Raw genomic sequence first — 17,653 nt, 5'->3', positions numbered from 1 at the left:
GGTTGACTACCAGGTGATTTTTTTTTTTTTTTTTTTTTTTTTGCCAAAGCAATCCATGAAGACAAAGGTATCCAGAGATGGTGATCTACACCAGCAGAGGAAATGTCCAGACCAATTAAATCACAGATCCTAGAAGTGTTAATTTATAGCTCTGTTTGCTTTTTGTTTTTATCTTTTTTCTCCTTTATTGGGTGTGTCTCTCAGTAGCTTGAGGAAATGTCATTTATCTGTACAGTTATCGGCAACCTTTCTCAAACTTTACCCACCCACCCCCAAGGCTGATTCTGACTAGATTCCAAATAACAACCATCTGAACATGATTTATTCTTTTTCTTCTGTGCCATCGAGAGCCACAAAGCACCTTTGAGAGCAAGCCATTAACTGAAGCAACAATGAACAAAACTCATCCACTTTCCAGATGGCTTCCTTGTTTCATTCCAGGGACAGAGATCTAACTTTTTAGTTTGATTTAGCTGACAGCAAAGAAACCAGAGCCTTAGACAGGTTATAGTAAGTGGTATCTTTTATGTTCTACTTTTTCACAACTCCTTTTGTGATATTGGCTTTAGCCAAATCAAAGGAATCTTTTCCAAACAAAGGATTCTTTATTAGAAGTTCAGGACTCATTTCCAGGTGTATACTGGTTAATGTTTAACAATCAGATTTCCAGGGGAAAAACATGTATTCAAGACATATTTTTAAGCTTAGTTTTCATTATTAACACTTTCTCCATCACTTTGTCGAGTCTGGACAATCAACAAAACAGGAAAGCAAATATGGTATTTGCAGATTTCTGAGGTATAAATGCCAACACTGCAAATTTAGTAATCTAAAGAGCCAATTGATCTGGCTCCAGCACAACTGTGAATTTCTAGCAAGTTCACTGGCCAAAGGAGGAGGAGAAGGAGGAGAAGGAAGTGGAGAAGGAGGAGGAGGAGGAAGAGGGGGTAGGGGGAGGAGGAGGAGAAATACATTTTTAAGTAGCACTTTCCAGTTACAAAGGACATTTCACACATTATTATCTAGTTTTATCTTTCCAATGACCTATAAAAGAGGACAAGTATTATCCCCATTTTATTAATAAGGAAATTATGCAGTTTGGACTCAAATCCAGATGCCAACTTCAAAGGTCTATCTAAAACATTACTTCCCGATTTCATCTCTCACCCCCATCTCCATTCCTTCTCTGATCTTAGAAATTCTCTACCATTAGAACTCCATTCCTTTAGCTTTAGAATTTATGCCCTTTTAAAATACAAGTATCCCTAAGACTGGTGTCTTTCACTCATATCTCATTTAAACCTTTAGTGTGATAGAGTTTATTTCATTTTTTTTCCTTAGAAATCTTCTGATGTCTCCTGAATTGGAAAAAGATTCAAAAAATGAAAGTAGGGCTAAAGACTGACTTCACCTGTAATGGGCTGAAGCTCGAGTTGATGCACTGAGGTCCCAAGCACATGAGGCTAAATAGTAATTGGACCATACTCTATAAATATGTGCTTGGAGAAAGAATGGCCCCCGCCCACTCTTTGTGCAAGTTTTGATGTGTTGTATAGGAAATGCAGTTTTGGTGGTTGGAGAGAGAGAGGCAGAGAGAGAGGTAGAGAGACTGCTGGCCAGGTTCGTGTCTTGGCTGCTCGCATTCCTATCGCCATTCCCCTTCACCTCCACAAAGAATAAACATCAAGGACTCCCTTGACCTGAATTCCTGACTCAGGCTGATTTTAAAATACACAGACATCACATTCACCAATTTTAATTTTTCCTAAGTCCTTTCTTATTCGTAGGTCTCCTTATATTTGACATATTTTCCTCCAGTTACTACCTCCAAGTTTATAGTGTGAAGATCACATCTTCAGTTATAAGATCGTATTATGGAACTATACTTTGGAGGATATAACTAAGTTTGAATCTTTAAACATTTACTTAGCAAAATGAACTTAGCCAAGTCACTTAATCTCTTGTTTACCTCAATTTTCTGATCTATAAAATAGAATTTTGAGGATCAAATGAAATAATAAGTATAAATACTTTGAAATTTTAAAATCTTATAATAAATGCTATTTATTATTACTATATGATAAAAATAGTGTCATAAAAGATTGAATATTTAGACTCAAGAGTCAGGAAATCTTTTCTAGTTTCAGCCCTTTCATTCAGCTGTGTAACTTACTCTAGGCAATTTACTTCATCATTCTTATCTCAGTTTCTTAATTGGTAAAACAATCATAATAAAAAATGTCCTACCGACCTATGGAAATTGTTATCAGGATAAAATGAGCTGATTAGCACTTATTTGTTATTTAATAAAATTAGGTAAAAGAAAGTGCTTTGAATATCAAAATGCAATAAACAGATAAGTTTTTTTTGTTTGTTTTTTGGTTTTGTTTTATTTTTTACAATTATACTCTTCTCAGCAGGTATGAAACTAAATAAGAAATATCTTACATTTACGATCAACTCAGCATATCTCACCTAGTACTTACAATCTGTGGGGTTTTGAGCAAATACCCCTCCTCGCTGAAACACGGGTTTCTTCATCTCTAAAATGGGGGGAAATGCATTAACTTTTTTCTGACATCCCTAAACAGTTCCAAATTCTGTTATTCTATAATCTATACATGTGGAGCACTTTAATAGTTGCTGTGGATATGCCCCAAGACCTTATCTTCCAAATTTCTTCATCTCTGCAAAGGATACACCATCATCCTTTCCATAATCATTTATGCATTCATCCAGCTTGCTGGGGAGTTGATTGTTAAGCTTTTACTATGAGCATCTACAATTCAGAAATCAGCAAATGATATAAATCAGGATGTAATTTGTTTTGCCAATTGTCTAGACTTTAAAAAGTGATATAAAATGTTAATAATGCAGATTAAATTGAAAAGTTTGTCAAATGTACTTTTTTTTGGAGAGCACAGCCTGTAATACATATTTATAACTTCTAGATCATTCTTGATTCATCCATCCCCCAGCCTCACCCTGGTGCCCTGTATTCAATCAATTGTCAGATGACATACATTTTACCACTACATTTCTCAGCTCTATTCCCAAATCTCCCTTCACACTGCCACTGCCCTAGCATCACTACTTTTCATCTCTTGCCCAGACTATTGCAATAACTTTCTCATTGATGTCTCTGTCTTCCAAGCCATCCTTCACACAGTGAGCAGACAAAACACAGGTATAGCCATGTCAATTCCTTGATGAAGAAATTTCAGTGAATCCCATTGCCTCTAGAATTACTTGCAAATTCATCCAATTAGCTTCTAAAATGGTACATCATCTGGTCCCAATCTTTTTTTTTTTCTTTTTTTTTTTTTTAATGACATAGTAGTGTAATGAGGTAATCAACTTAACTCAATACTCCCCATCTGCCAGACTTTGAGACACTTCCAGAAGACCCCAAGTGGAGATTAATAGTAAAGGCTTTGTGGATTTAGGATGACACAGCAAGCCCTTGGTTCCTATAACAGCAGCAGGGAAAAGGGGAGCTATCAAAAGGCATTTGACAGAGAAGAGGGATCTTGGTACACTTGAAAGGGACTCAGAGCTTCTGCTTCCACTCTTTTCTTTCTTCTCTCTTAAACATGTAGCAAGGTATTCTCTCTCTAGGTCTTGGAAGAAGGGTTAGAGAAGATAACAGAGAGCAAAAATGGACTCTCCTCCATCTCTCCATTTTATCTATTGTCAGCAATGATAACTGGCCACATGATATTTAATAAATAAGCTATTTACAATGGACAGAGCTAGGGTTCTAGTCCCTGGATGCCTCTTTTATGTCTTTCCCTCACCATAGGTGACTGAATCTCACTTATGAAGATAAATTTTGTAGGAGTGACTAATTAAGGGTCATGAGTTTCTTTTTAACTTAGTAACTGCTACATTTCTAATTTCCTTCCTACAGTTATTATAACCCTTCTAGGATGAGTTCTTTTTAACCTTTTCTTTTTTTTTATGTTATAGGCTCATTTGAGAATCTGTTAGAGCCTATGAACCCTTTCACAGAATGTTTTTAAATGCATAAAAATAGGATTACAAAGGAAACCAATTATAATGAAATACAGAAATAGTTTTAAAATCACAGGTGCCCTGAAATCTATCTACAAATCCATGACCTCTAGATTAAGAATCCCTCTTTTAGAAGAAGTTGACCACTGACAGGAGAATAAGCACAAGCCTTCCAGAAGATATGGAGGAAAATGAACAGTACAAACCAAGGTAAATGTGAAATATCTGTCAGATCTCATAATAAATGTATCATGTTTAAATATTTTGGCTATCATCCCACTAGAAGAGTATAATAATAAGCTTATAATAATTACTATGTCATGTTTAAGTTTTTGTCAGTGTGGTCTAGGGATCTTTTATGATATGGATTGTTTTTTTCCCCTTATTTCTAATGTGTGGAGAAAATAAATAGCTGTCCTATACCTGATCTATATTGTACCTTTCTATTCTTTTTTAGGGAAATAATAAATTTGAATCAAAATCTAAGCTTTATTCGAGTTTTTAAATTCAGTTTTTCCTGGGGCTGTTGAATGGGGGAATAGAGTCAGAAACAACAATAAAAGAAATCTTATACTTCTCTTTGGAGGAAGGGCTCCCCCAACCTAGGTATATCCAGATGAGTTCATAGCTAGATGACCCTTAGTGGAAGAGGATCAGAACCCAACCATCTCCCTTCTCTTACTACTGATATCAATGGTTATCTATTTTCATAATGGGAAAAACCCTAGACCTCAGAATCAGAAGAACTGAAATAATTTTGGGCAAATCATTTAACCTCTTTTTAATTTTCTCAGTTATAAAGTGAAGGGTTGGACTAAACTTGTAATATGATTTTATCTTTATCTTTTTATCAAATTACTTCCCTTCTGATTTCACATTACTACCTTTCATGCACTTACATTCCAGTCAAATTGTCCTATGAATCCTATGCCTGGAAAATACTGCTACTTCACTTCTATTTCTAAAACTCCAATTTCTACATGAGTTTTTTTTTTGTTCTGCCCTAGTTCTTGGTTTGCTCTACTTTTTGAAATTATTTTGTATTACTTTGTATTTATATACCCATACATTTTATATCCTAACAAATATAACGTAATCTTCCAAAAGACAGACTGTTCAAAGAGCATTTGTTAAATATCTACTTTGTTCTAAGCATTATGCAAGGTATTGGCGATACAGTGAAGAAACAAACATTAAATAGTCCTAAGACCTAAAGAAGAACGTTGATTTTCTTCTTGGTTTTTTAGTGTGTTTCTTCTCCTAATTTTGATAATCAAACCCTTCCATAATCTAGCCCCACCAACTTTTCCAGTCTTATTTCCTATTCCTGCCCTACATATACTCTACAATCAAGAGAAACTGGCTTAATATACTTGTAGTGCTATTCTGTCTCTCTGTCTCTCTGTCTCTCTGTCTCTCTGTTTGTCTCTCTCTCTCTCTCTCTCTCTCTCTCTCTCTATATATATATATATATATATATATATATATATATATATATATATATATATCACACACACACACACACATCTGAAGTGGATTGTGGATTGTCTCCCTGCACTAGCACTATCACAAGCTTCATTTCTCCAAATTCCTTAATTCCTTCAAAGCCAAACTTTCCATTAGCACTGCCAGTGTAAAAGTTCTTTCCCTCCTCAAATTCTTGACAGCACTTTAGTTAGTTCTTATCAATTTACTGACAATTTTGTATGAATTACTTGGGCCATTAATTAATTTTATTATCTTTTCATTTAAGTATGTTTCTATTGACTCTCATCTGACTCAGAACTCCTGAGCTTGACCAGGTGAAATCAGATTGACTGGTTTCCATATCTTTAGTAAGATCTCTGACTATCAAATCTTGAATTTTATGCCATATACACATGTTTCTTTGCTCCATGTCATTGTGATTTAAATTTGTTGGGGTTTTTAGGAATGGATGTTACTCCAAGGAAACATGCAAAAAAAAGTATACGTTTTAAAGAATATACTTCAATGACTATTAAGACAAATTACAGCAGATTCTCATCCAAGTCAAGGATTCCCATGATCATTAATGCTCATGGTGAACAGCAGAATGATTTCAGAAAGGCCTGGAGTGATTTACATGAACTGATGCTGAGTGAAATGAGCAGGACCAGGAGATCATTATATACTTCAACAACAATACTATTTGATGATCAATTCTGATGGACGTGGCCATCTTCATGATGAAATGAACCAAATCAGTTCCAGTAGAGCAGAAATGAATTGAATCAGCTACACCCAGGGAAAGAACTCTGGGAGATGACTATGAACCAGTACATAGAATTCCCAATCCCTCTATTTTGGTCCGTCTGCATTTTGATTTCTTTCACGGGCTAATTGTACACTATTTTAAAGTCTGATTCTTTTTGTACAGTAAAATAACTGTGTGGACATGTATACATATATTGTACTTAACTTATACTTTAACGTATTTAACATGTATTGGTCAACCTGCCATCTGGGGAGGGGAAGGGGAAGGGGGGAAGGAGGGGAAAAGTTGGAACAAAAGGTTTTGCAACTGTCAATGCTGAAAAATTACCCATGCATATATCTTGCAAATAAAAAGCTATAAAAAAAATTAAAAAAATAAAAGCCCATGGTGAAAAAGGATCACTTGCACCAAAAACACAAAGCAAAGTTCATTGGAAAATGAAATACATTGTCAACTGACAAATTACTATAGTAAAATATCCTAATTCTCAGAAAATAATCAAAAACTTTCAGAAGGACTTTGTAGGTGGAGGAATTAATGATCCCGCTATAATTCAGGGTAGGCTTCTGTAAAACTGGATCGAACTAACCTCTAACCTATGGATGACAGGAAACAAACAGAACACACTGGAGATAAAAGGAATCAAGAATCAAATAGAAGTTTAATTTCAAAGTGAGGGAAATGGCTTGCAAGGAAGGAGGCAAATTAGACACATATGCTGGGCCACACCCCTCCTGGGGGGACCTGAGACAGTGTAAGGAGATCTCAATACTTATACCAATGGCTACACAGTGAGTTGTAGTCCTGGCAGTGAGGAGTAATAGCAACAATGAGACAATTACCAAAACATGGCTACTTTTGACTGCGCTCTGAGAACACACTGGTCAAAACAATACAATAATTATATCATTTGCCAGAGGGTGAGATCATCTATGGAGTGAGTGCAAAGAATTATCCTTAAACCAAGCTCAGGGTACAGTTTGCTTGCTGGAAAACAGGGTATCTGCTAATATTTTCATATTTCTCCCCCTTTTGACCAAAGGGAGGCAATCAGAAAGAATTTATTTTTCTGGACAAAAAAGAAGAGTCAGGTACAAGCCAAGACACTATAGAAGGACAACTGCTTCAGGATGAGATATTGCCCAGGAGGTCAGTTCCTGGAACACACTTAGGGGGTCTCTGTGTCCCACATATCATTGCTAGCTATTGTTTGCTTACAAAGAGAAAAAAGAGGAGGGCCAATGATTTAGGAAGAGAAAATGCTAATACCAACTTACATCAGAGCCTTGGTGGTTGGGGTCATAATAAAAGGAAAGAGGAGGGAAAAAAAACTAGGATACTATACTCAGTCCTTGCCCAGAATCTTGGGATAGCTTTAATATCTGAATGTCAGCTACTTCTGTGTTCTTTAGATGAATCTTGAGGTCCTCAGAGGGTGCTACAATCTACTGAGGAACAGGGGCTTTCTTAAAATGATCCAGGAATAATCACCCATGAGTTTGACTGTAAAAGCTATAGGAGTACCTAGTAGGGGGTGTTGGAAAACATGTAAGTTAACTATAGTAATAAAACTCCTTATATCAATTTTGAATCTGGTCCTTGGTTAAGGATCTCTAAACAGTACATAGAGTTAGTCCAATTTTTCAGTCATGCAGGGGTAGATTCAAACAATGCAATAGAATTTTCCTAAAATTCCTATAATTACATAATTATTTTGTCAGGTACAAACCAACCTAGTTAAAGGGCTTACAACGGACTAGTTCTGAGAAGGGAAGTTTATATGTCACCAAGGTAACCGAGAAACCTAAATATAAAATCAAATCTCCTTGTATTTTAGTGATCCATTCTCAATATCCATTTAACCAGAACGTTTTTAGTTCCAGATGTGTCATGTAGTCATCTGGTCCACAGATATCTTTTCTAGGACAATATATTTATTCTCAGGACAATTCTAAAAGAGGTTCTGCTTCTTTGATCCTAAATTTAGAGGTTCTTAGATAATTCAACTAGTAATATCATTTAAATTTGCTTTCCAATCTCTAATCTCCAAATCAAGATTGGATTTCTCCAATCATGAAATCTCAGAGAATTTCAGTTCATATATCATTTGTTTTTTGTATCCTTATCTAAATTCTTGTAGCTGATATAAAAATCTTTTAAAAATTTGTGAGAGTCCAACTGCAAAATGAACCCTTCTGCCTTTAAAATTAACATTTTATTAATGGGAAATCAATTTCACTTTTTTTACCATTATCTATACAATTGATGTATAAAATCCAATTTTGAAAACTGATTACCAAAACATGTTCAAAACCTGAATTTCCATGATAGAAAATTTTGGAAGCCAATCATATACATTTATATATAATTTTTAGAGAAAGTTTGATCCTGTTTCTTTTTTCAAAATTTACTTTTCCATTTAATTATAAAACTTACACATTACATATTTATCTTATTATTTTGTTTAATTTTTTCCCCATTAGGAGAATATATCCCTAAATTATAATTTAACCACAAAGATAATTGGCCACAAATGTTAAAATTGTAAGATGACTTGCTTAAATCCTATTACAGTAATTCAGAGATATTCCAGCATCAATCTATTATTTACTAAATTTAGTATTGTATTTACAAAACTTCTTCATTATGGAATTTACCATAAAAAGATAAAAAGTGGAATAGTTATAATTATGTTATATATCATAACAGAATGAAGAAATCCCTTAACTTTGTTTGAATTGGGGCATAAATAATATCTGAAAGTCAATCATATAATCATGTAGTTCTAATATTGAAAGAGAAGGGAGGAATTTATGACCAAAGAAGAACTAGAAAGCAAAATGGACAATTTTGATTAGATTAGATTTGATTAGATGGTTTTACACAAACAAAACCAACAGGAAAAAAATTAAAAGGGAAGTACAAAACTGGAGAAAAATCTTCACAGTGTTTTTGATAATGGTCTCATTTCTAAAATATATAATGAACTGTATTAAATTTATAAGAATACAAGTCATTTCCCAATTGATAAATGGTCAAAGGATATGAACAGAAAATTTTCAGATGATCAAATTAAAGCCATGTAAAAAATGCTCTAAATTACTATTGATTAGAGAAATGCAAATTAAAACAACTCTGAGGTACAACCTTACATCTCTCAGATTAACTAAAATGACAGGAAAAGGTAATGACAAATGTGGGAAAGAATGTGGGAAAACTGGGATACTAATGCATTGTTGGTGGAATTGGGAAATGATCCAACCATTCTGGTGAGTTATCTGGAACTATGCCCAAAGGACTATAATACTGTGAATACCCTTTGAGCCAGCAGTGCCACTACTGGGTTTTTATCCCAAGGAAATCATAAAGGAGGAAAAAAGAATCCACACATGCAAAAACGTTTGCAGCAGCTCTTTTTGTGGTATTAAAAAATTGGAAGATGAGTAGATGCCCATCAATTGGGAGAATGGCTGAAAAAAATTGTGATATATGAAGGCAGTAGAATGTTATTGTTATATAAAAAAACAAACTGATTTTAGAAAGACCTGGAAAGATTTACATGAATTGATATTGAGAAAAACTAGCAGAACTAGGAATACATTGTACACAGTAACAGCAAGAATGTGTGATAATCGGCCATGAAAGACCTGGATTTTCTCAGTGATTCAAGGTAATCCCAATAGACTTTTGATAGAAAATACCACCTGCACCCAGAAAAAGAACTATGAAGATTGAATGTAAATCAACATATGCTATGTTCACTACTGTTTTGTATTTTTTTTTTCTCTCTCATGGTTTTTCTCTTTTCTTCTGATATTTCTCTTCCAACATGATTCATAAAGCAACGTGTATTAACAATCAATCAATTAATTAATTTAAAAAACAAAAAAGTTCTATTGGAACTGGCCTGAATCACCTCATTGTTGAAAAGAACCGAGTCCATCACAGCTAATCATCACATAATCCTTAGTACATTATGGGACTAAAGTCCATTATATGATAGGAAAAAGAGCAAAGTCTATCACAGTTGATTATCACATAATCTTATATAATTGTTACTGTGTATAATATCCTCTTGGTTCTGCTCACATCACTTAACATGAGTTCATGTAAATCTTTCCAGACTTTTCTGGAATCACCTTGTTCATCATTTTTTACATAATGATAATATTTCATTACATTCATAAATCCATAATTTATTCAGCCATTCCCCAACTAATGGGCATCCATTCAGTTTTCAGTTCCTTGCCAATACAAAAAGTGCTCCTACAAACATTTTTGGACATATGAATTCATTTCCTTTTTTATGATTTCTTTGGAATACAGACCTAGGAGAGACACTGCTGGATCAAAGGGTATGCACAGTTTTATGGCCCTTTGGACATAGTTCCAAACTGAAGTTAAATCTTAAAAACATCCTAAACATTTTCATAATAGCCAAGATTTTCAAATAAAAATTTGCTATTGTATATTATTACTATTATTATCTTCTTTATAACAAAACATGCCTCATTAAATATTTAATAGTTTTCAAATAGATATCCTTTTAACTGGAATATTATTGTTCTATAAGAAATTATGATGAGCAGGATTTCTGAAGTGCCTGGACAGACTTACATGAACTGATACTAAGTGAAATGAGTACAACTAAGACAACATTGTACACAACAACAAGATTATGTGATGATCAATTGTGATGGACTTGGTTCTTTTCAATAATGAGGTGATTCGAGACAATTCTAATAGACTTGTGATGGAAAGAGCCATCCACATTCAGAGAGAGAATCATGGAGATTGAAAATGGATCAAATCATAGGATTTTCACCTTTTTGTTTATTGTTATTTGCTTGTGTTGTTTTTTCCTCATATTTATTTTTCTTTCCCCTTTTTAATCTGATTTTTCTTGAGCAGAATAATGAATGTAAAAATATGTTTAGAAGAATTGCACATTTAACCTATATTGAATTGACTACTATCCAAGGGAAAAAGTGAGAGGAAAGAGAGGAAGAAAAAAATGGAACACAAAGTTTTGCAAGGGTGAATGTTAAAAACCATTTTTTGCATGTATTTGGAAAAATAAGCTATTTACAAAATATTTATATATAAAAAAGAAAAAAATACTTGTCTTAGGCAATATAATAAGAAGATTAGAGTATTGAAGACTACGAAAAAATCATTTGTCCTGATGAAATTCACTTTTCTATACTAAAGTCATTTTTGAAGATATGCTGAGAAATGTTTAACAATCACTTCTCTTAAGAAAAAAGTACTTACGACACATTTAAATTTAATGTATATAATTAATATTTTCCCCATCACTTTCCAGGGGTTAGCATACTACAGTTCCCAAGAAAAATCCTATCTGCCCATCTATTTTTTTATTATCTGAGAGCTAAGAATGGTTTTTTGTGTGACCTACGGTGTGTAGTTTGACAATGCCTAATAAACAAAACAAAAAAAATCAATCTTTGATTTGTAGCATTTGTTAATTTTGTCAGATTTTTTTCCATTTCTAAGGTATAAAGCTCATACTGAAAATTTAAGTTTTCCTAAAATAGACTTGAACTGTCTCCATCATACTGTTCAGTCTAATTTATCATGTAAATGATAGCTTTCTGGAGGACCTCAGGATCAACCCGAGTCCTTGGTCTTAACAGAGGAGTGAAGGAGGTAGGACAGCCACCACGAGGCTGATCAAAGATGGAATGAATCATTTCCAGTCCTTCTCAGCCCTTATATACCTTAGTGCTATTACATCATTACAGCATGCTGAATATGTGTGAACTGGAGAAACATTACATCACTATACTCAGTACTAAATATATATGTGAATTAGAGAACCATTATCTCATCAATTCTACTGAGTTAACATCTTATTTCTAGTATACTTGTCCAGAGAGCCCTCTACATGTAATATCTGAAGGTTTTGTTAGCTTTTAAAATACATGTACCCAAATAAACATCTGAAAAAAAATTTTTTTTACTTCCAATAGACTTAGTAGTATTGCCCCTCTAAAGGAATTATGAAGTAATAATTACATTATTATGTTGAGAATTAAAATTGTTCTAGAATTGCAGAAATCCCCAAATAGAGGTAGAATATTACACCACCTTTCATCTTGCCACGTCATGAAAGATTTTAAAATGTATCCAGAAGATAGAGATAAGCATATTTCAATGGCCTGAGAATTTGCTTGATTTAAATGTCAATGGAAGTCTTTCAACTAGATATGAAAAATGCCCTTATTGTCAAAGGTTTATATATGTTTACTATCCAAAGGAATTAAAATATGATTTCATGGTGAAAATGCATCAAAATCTGCTAAATGGCACAGTGAATGGAGCACTGAACTAGGAGCCAGGAAGATTTGAGTTCAAATCTGCCTCAAAAACTTACTTAGATATCTGTCTAATCACCTATCTTCCCTGAGCCTCAATTTTCTCATCTGTGAAATGAAGATAATAACATCATCTATCCTTTAGTGTTGTTGTGAGCATCAAATATGATCACATATATAATCTGCAAATCTTAAAGTGCTATGTAAATGCTATTATTATTATTATCTTGTGAACTGAATGCTAATTCTTATAAAAACAAGTGACTGAAATAAAAGGTTATAATGCATAATAAAAGATTTTTAAGATGTGAAAAAGGTTAAGGCTTATAGTATTTCACTAAATTCAATATTCATATTTTGTGCTAGTTTGCCTGCCTTTATATCACACTCTCTTCTTCTCCTCCTCCTCCTTTTTCTTTTTCTTCTTCTTTTTCTTCTCCTCCTCCTCCTCCTCATCTTCCTCCTCCTCGCTCTCTTTCTCTGTCTCTCTCTGTCTCTGTGTCTTGTTTCTGTATCTCATCTCTCTCTCTATGTCTCTCTGTCTCTTGATCTCTCTCTCTGTCTCTCCCTTCTCTCTGTGTCTGTCACTCCTTTCCCCCTTTCTCTCTGTCTGTCTCTGTCTCTCTCTTTCTCTCTTCTCTCTCTCTCTCTTTCTCTCTGTTTCTCTGTCTCTCTCTTTCTCTCTTATTTGTATGCATATCTTCCCCCATCCAATAATTCACCAAAAATTTATTAAGTACCTACTATTATGTCCTATTCCTCTTAAATTGCAAACATCCTAAACTCAAGTTGAGTGTCATAATTATTTTTGTATTCCGAGAAACTAGCAGACTATCTTGAATTTAATAAATATTTATGAATAGTTGGATAAATTTTCTCATTATTTTCTCTCTTTTGTTTTCTCACTGTTACTCCTGATTCTTCTCGAGTTTCCTCTTCTGTACTTCTCTTTCTATTTCTTTTCTTCTACTATGCTTCCTTTATTCTCCTTATTTTTTTTTCTGCTCTCTTTCCTCTTGAGTTTATTTGAATGTCTTTATTTAGAGCAAGCATCAAGGAAGCCCATCTCAGGCTGGGTCTGACATCTGCAAGGGGGAGGAGGAAGGCAAAAAAGAAAGAAAAAGAAAGGAGATACCATTTCAGTTCTTCTTCTTGTTCCCATTAGGCTTCCTACAAAATGATACAAGGCAATTTAAAAAACATTTGCCTCCTCCAATCTTCTCCATCCACAGCTTTCAGACCTTATCTTCTAAAGAAGGCACAACCACATCAGTGATATCTGCTGGGCCACAATCCTCATCCAAGAGCCCAACATCTGGAGACTCAAGTGAACAGTGCAGGCAGTTATTAGGGCTTTCTCTGATTTATTTTATAGCTGTAGTTCCGGAGCATTTGCGTTGGCTGTTACTTATAATGTGGAATTTCCCTCTCCAGCAATCGTTTATCTTTGGCAGTATGCTGGAGCTCAATTTTGGCAACATTCCTGTGCTGAGACAGAAGTTTAACATTGTGCAACTGAGTACAGGACAGCCTCTGGCTCAGGGAAGCAAAAGTTCAGTAGATATTCCACAAATGTTTCACTGGCCTAGGGATAACTTTTCTCAGATGTGCCTTATGTATATTTTTTATTGTTGTTCAGCCATTCTAATCCTTCCCAACACTTTGTGACTCCATTTAGGGTTTTCTTGGCAAAAACACAAGAGTAGTTTGACATTTCCTAGTCCAGCTCATTTTACAGATGAAGAAACTGAGGCAAACTAAGTTAAGAGTTTGCCCAGGATCACACAGCTAATAAGTATGGCCTTTTGAGGCCTGATTTGAACTTTGAAGAGTCTTCTAGACTTTAGACACAGCATTCAATCCACTGTGTCATCTACCTTCCCATGCTTATTTACATTGACTTGTAGATTTTGAAGGAAAACATACTTCAAAGGCCATCTTCTCCAGTTCTCTCATTTTACAGATGAAGAAATTATGGTCCAGGAATTTTAAGCAACTTTCCCAATGTTACATATATACCAAATGTCAAAGAAGGGGTTTCAACCCAGTATTGGGACTTGAGATCCTTTTACTGGACCAAGATTTAGCCACTGATCATTAACCACTGTTTCCTATTAACAGAATAATTACATCATTCCAATAATAGATCAAAGGAAACTTTGTTAATTTTGGTAGAGGGAAGAAGGTGGTGAGATAGAGGGAGACAGGAAAAGAAATAGAGATAAATACAAAGAAGGAAAGAGGGGGAAGAGAAGGAGGAAAGAAAGAAGGAAAGGGTGAAGCCAGCAAGATAAAGACAGAAAGAGAAAAAGAAGGAGGAAATGGAGGAAAAGAAAGAAAGGAGGGAGAGGATTGAAAAGAGAAAGAGACAAGAAAATAGAGAAAGAGAAAGTGGCAAGAAGTAAGGCAGAGAGAAGGAAGAACAGAGAGAGAGGAAGACAGAGACAAAGAAGGGGAAAAAAAGGAGAGAGGGAGTGGAGGGAGAGAGAGGGACAGAGACAGAGTCAGAGACAGAGTTAGAGACAGAGAAGGAAGAATAAAAAGAGGGAAAGAAGAGAAAGAGAATGGAGGGAAGAATAGAAGGGAAAAAGAAGGGGGAAGGAAGAAACAGAAAAGGGGGAAGTAATAAGAAGGAAGAAGAGTGAAGAAACAGAGAAAAAGAGGGGAGGAAAAAAATGAGGAAAAGAAGGCCAGTGGGGAAAAGAGGGGATAAAGAGAAACGGAAAGAGAGGGGAAGAGGAAAAAGGAAAGGAAGGACAGAAGAGAGGAAGAGAAGAAAGAAAAGAGGAAGCAGAAGAGAAGGGGGAAGAGAGACTTTTGAATGTCCTGCATGTTCGTTTTGTTGTTAATCTGATGTCAAAGTTTTCGGCACGTAATCCCTTGAGTCTGAGTTCAACTTCCCCATAAACCTTCTGGGGCGGGAGGAAAGGCCCACTCTTGGAGGCTCAGAACAGCAGCAGCACCATCACCACCAGGAGCAGAAGCAGCAGCAAGCCCCGCACTGTCAGGAGCAGGAAGCACTGAGCCGCCACCGCCGCCGCCGCGGCCGCCTTCGGGTCTATCTGTATTCTGCATGAGTCAGCCCCAGCTTATGCACCTGCTGTGATTTACAAATCTGAATGCACTGAATCCTCCCCGAGATGCTGCTAGCTCCTGCAAACAGATGGCTAGGGTAAAACCAGGGAACGGTTCTCAGTTCTGGGTGTCGGGGCCACACGACCCAAAGGAAACATGTCTATGTGAGTACTAAATCCACTTACCCTTATAGATGTTTGTTTGTTTTTTTTTTTGGAGGGGGGGCAGGGGTTTCAGGTAAGTGAGGCTCTCTTGCCAAGGCTGAAGATATAAATAGTCTAAGCTTTCCGAGGAGCCGGCTGGGTGATTTCTGCTCTGAGAATGGGAGTCTTAGGAAATTACAATTTAAATTAGCTTGATTTCCACAGCTCTCGGAGGAAGAGACAAACAGGAAAAATCTGGGGAGGGGCCCGGGCTCCTGGGAAGTGGGGTGGAGCTGGTTGACTCCCCCCAGTCCAAGGACTAGCTGGGAGAGTCCGTAATCTTGCAGCATCTTTCTGGGCTTGGTTTTCCCCAAAGTTCCGTCATTCCTACAGGTTCCCGACCGACTGTGAAGGGAGGGCAGCAGCCCGCAGCTGGGGTTTTTCTCCCCGAGCCGGGCTTGTTAAGGGAGGGGAAGACGATCCCCTAACTCCAGCTGGGCGGGTCCAGATGCTTGCGGCTACTTGGGCAGTGGCTGGGAAGTTTTAAGTAAGAGACCTTCGAAGGGACTATCACCCTCTCAAATGGAAAGAAACCCCGCCTGCTTGCATGTATAGAATTGATTAATCGGGAGAAAAGCGAAGGGAAGTGTTGTAAATAGTCCGCTAGGTCCATGATTTACATATAAAATTACGGGCTCCTTCTCCATTCATCACCTTCTGGGGTTGACGCAACTGCATCATCAACATAACCCATATATTTTAGGACAAGTGACTCCGTGCAAAGCACAGGGTTCGGATTCTTCATTGGGAAGAATCCCAAAATATATAAGCCGCATACCCCACCCAATACACACAAGAGGAAGCTCCTTCTCTCTTCCCTTAGGATGCAGGGGTTCTACAAGGTTAAATCCCCGTTAAAGCCAATAGAATTTGCAGAATTAAACTCACAGAGAGCAATATTTTTCAGTGATGGGTTAGAAAGGCCTTTTCTGTCAATTGCCTTGCTCTGCTACCAAGAATTAAATAAAAGGTGGTGCTCAGGTCATCTATTATCCTCTCCACACAAACTTTAAATTTTTTTCTGAACTCCCTCCTTCCCCAATTTACTTATAATCACCATGTTTACCCATCAACTTAGCAAGCATTTATTAAACATATATTTTTTTGTCAAGCACTATGCAAAGCACTGGGGGATACACAAAAGTCAAAAATTTCACCATGTGTTCAAACAAGTCTTCCATCTCTGACACTAGGCCATGTAAAGAAGTAATTGTGCAATTAGAAGTTAATTGCTGAATTTGATTTCTTTTTTTTTCTCTTTTTTTTCCTCTCATCTGTGGAATTGCTTAAAATGCATGTTTCCTAACTTGGAATGTCTGTCTGATCCAAGCAAGGTCAATAGGCGATTTACATTATTAACCTATGACTTGGAAACTGAAGTTAAAAGCTGGGACAAAGATTTACTTCAGACTTAGTACACCCCAGAGATTTTTCCTTGGGGCTCAATGTTTCAAAGGCTATGCAACATATATTCTGCTCTCAGGAATGAAGCTCCTAGTGGTCAGGGACCATTTCTCTTTTGTTTTGTTTCAGTGTGCAAGTCTGTATTGGCCACAGGGTTTGGCACATTGTAAGTAACTTAGCAAATGCCTATTGAATTGAATTGAATTATTGGACTCAGATTCTGAATTGGCAGCTGCAGGAATTATAAGTGGGAAAATCCTCTGGAGTCCAAAGCTGTGACCTTGAAAGTGAGACCATCCAAGTGACCCATTTGCTAGTTTTTTGTGCCCAGACCTATATTCCTTCCCCTGATGCACACCAGTACCTTCTAATTTGCAGTCTTA

The 17,653-nt window shown here is 36.0% G+C and overlaps 1 pseudogene; it reads right to left on the bottom strand.

The window, feature by feature from the left end:
* Positions 1-15,663, bottom strand: part of LOC100923662 — a 147,974-nt pseudogene extending 132,311 nt beyond the window's left edge.
* Between the last annotated feature and the right edge of the window lie 1,990 nt (positions 15,664-17,653).

This window comes from Sarcophilus harrisii, chromosome 1 (genome assembly GCF_902635505.1).
Source record: "Sarcophilus harrisii chromosome 1, mSarHar1.11, whole genome shotgun sequence".
In the NCBI taxonomy this organism is placed as follows: domain Eukaryota; kingdom Metazoa; phylum Chordata; class Mammalia; order Dasyuromorphia; family Dasyuridae; genus Sarcophilus; species Sarcophilus harrisii.
Note: the sequence above shows the minus strand (reverse complement) of the source record. Positions and strands in the feature narration are given on the sequence as shown.